Source organism: Portunus trituberculatus, chromosome 9 (genome assembly GCF_017591435.1).
Source record: "Portunus trituberculatus isolate SZX2019 chromosome 9, ASM1759143v1, whole genome shotgun sequence".
Classification (NCBI taxonomy): Eukaryota; Metazoa; Arthropoda; class Malacostraca; order Decapoda; family Portunidae; genus Portunus; species Portunus trituberculatus.
In genome coordinates, this window is record NC_059263.1 from 4,827,501 (window position 1) to 4,830,000 (window position 2,500).

General features: G+C 40.6%; 1 protein-coding gene and 1 long non-coding RNA gene across 7 annotated transcripts in view; one reads left to right on the forward strand and one right to left on the reverse strand.

The window, feature by feature from the left end:
* Nucleotides 1–2,500, reverse strand: part of LOC123501340 — a 160,282-nt gene that overhangs the window by 115,550 nt on the left and 42,232 nt on the right. The window lies entirely within an intron of this gene.
* The window catches only part of LOC123501338 (uncharacterized PE-PGRS family protein PE_PGRS54-like), a 78,938-nt gene that overhangs the window by 53,133 nt on the left and 23,305 nt on the right, over nucleotides 1–2,500 (forward strand). The gene's annotated exons all lie outside the window — the stretch shown is intronic.

Sequence of the window (2,500 nt, forward strand, 5' to 3'; positions counted from 1 at the left end):
AGAGAGAGAGAGAGAGAGAGAGAGAGAGAGAGAGAGAGAGAGAGAGAGAGAGAGAGAGAGAGAGAGAGAGAGAGAGAGAGAGAGAGAGAGAGAGAGAGAGAGAGAGAGAGATAAAAGAGATAAAAGAAAGAAAAAAGAGAAAAAAAAGAGAAAGAGAAAGAGAAAGAGACACTCCACTTCACTAAATAAGAAAAAAAAAGAAAGAAAAATAACACTAACAGTATATCTCCACTCAAGCTCACGAAAGACAAAAATCTTAACACACCTCCCTCCACACACACACACACACACACAGGGGCCTCTGCAGCAACACCTCAGCGTCTGGAGCGAGCGAAACCCCCATCAATGTACTGACCAAACACCAAGAAACGAGGGAAGCACTCAACTCGAGCTGGCTGGAAAGTAATTAACCAGAACTGTATTATTAGCAACGAGACGAGAACAAAATATTACATGTTAGATATTTAAGTGAGGTTTTCGTTGACTCTCTCTCTCTCTCTCTTAGATCTACATTCAAGTGAGCTTCTGGTTGACTCTCTCCCTCCCTCTCTCTCTCTCTCTCTCTCTCTCTCTCTCAAGTGGTCAGGTGTCGTAACAGGGGCGCAGCAGGTACTGGAGGCAGTCGTGGTCGTAAGCAGTTTACCTCGCCACTCGCTAATCAGTACGAGTCATATCTTGATTGTAACTGAGTGAGGTCATGAATGGTTGAATTACTTTTATCGATCACTACCTGCGCCCCCACTCTCTCTCTCTTTCTCTCTCTCTCTCTCTCTATCTCTCTCGCATTTCTCTACTCCATTCTTTTCTTTTTTTTTCCTTTTTCATATTTTTTCTTTCTTCCTCTTTTCTTCCTTTTCTGTCTGTGTCTCCTTCATTCATTTCTCTACTCCGTTTTCTTCTTCTTTTTCATATTTTTCTTCTTCTCTTTCTCTTTTTCTTCCATTTTCTTTTCCTCTTCAGTTTTCTCTTCCATTTGTTCTATTATCTATCTTCTTTCTTTCATTCTTTTCTTCATATTTTTCTTCCTTCCTTTACGTTTTTCCTCTTTTCATTAATTAATCTTTCATTTTTCTTCCTTCGTGTCTTTCATTTATCTTTTCACGATGCTTCCTTCCTCTTATTAACCTTTCTTTTATTACTTTGCCTTATATTTTTCTCTTCAGTGTCTTTCTCATCTTCCCTCCATCACACGTTCCCTCCCTCCTCCCTCCTTCCCTCTCTCTCTCCTCCTCTCTTCCTCTGCTTCTTTTGATAAGCTTCCACGTTAATTACAAATATCACTACCTTAATCATTACCTTCCTCCTTCTTCTTCTTCTTCTTCTTCTTTCTCCTCCTCTTCCTCCTATTCTTATAGAGATTCGCAAGTACAGATGACCAATATTTTGTTTCTAATTTCCTCTCATCTCCTCTTCTCTTCTCCTTTTATTTACTTTTTCTTCTATTTCCATTTCTTATTTTTTTCCTTCGTCTCTCTTCTTCCTTCTCTTCTCTCTCCTACTCTTCCCCTCCCAATGGATTATCACTTCTTTCAGTTAAGGGGTTTCACATGAGAGAGAGAGAGAGAGAGAGAGAGAGAGAGAGAGAGAGAGAGAGAGAGAGAGAGAGAGAGAGAGAGAGAGAGAGAGAGAGAGAGAGAGAGAGAGAGAGAGAGAGAGAGAGAGAGAGAGAGAGAGAGAGAGAGAGAGAGAGAGAGAGAGAGAGAGAGAGAGAAAATGCTATACACCAACAATATCAAAGCAGTAAGTGTATTCATGTATAAACTCGCTAGAATAAAATGGTGATGTATATTTTTTCAGTGTAATTGAAAAAAACGTATCGCCTTTTTTATTGTGACTTTTTTTTATCATTTTCCAGTAAGCAGTTTTTGTACGAGAGAGAGAGAGAGAGAGAGAGAGAGAGAGAGAGAGAGAGAGAGAGAGAGAGAGAGAGAGAGAGAGAGAGAGACTACACCTCCTATCATTCTTGTTATCAATTTACTGGAACGAAAGTACAAGATGGTGAAGATAGAGCCTCACCACCACGCCTCCCATCGCTATCCTCACCATCACCATCACCATCACCATCACCACCATCACTATCATTATCAGTATCATTGTATCACGGTTCGATTTGGTAGTGGAAGTTTGGGTTCACCGTGTATCAAATGTGTGTGTGTGTGTGTGTTGGATCTCTCTCTCTCTCTCTCTCTCTCTCTCTCTCTCTGGTATGTTTATTTATGAGCTCTCCATCATTATCTCTGTTATTAAATTCACTACTAATTGTCATACATCACTGCAGAATTAGAACATTAAAACTCTCTCTCTCTCTCTCTCTCTCTCTCTCTCTCTCTCTCTCTCTCTCTCTCTCTCTCTCTCTCTCTCTCTCTCTCTCTCTCTCTCTCTCTCTCTCTCTCTCCCGTCCAGGTTAATTACAATATCTTGTCACGCTGGATTAAAAACTGGTATACACATCCAGTCTTTACGTGGAGAGACTTTACCTATCAGTGACGCAACGCTTGCA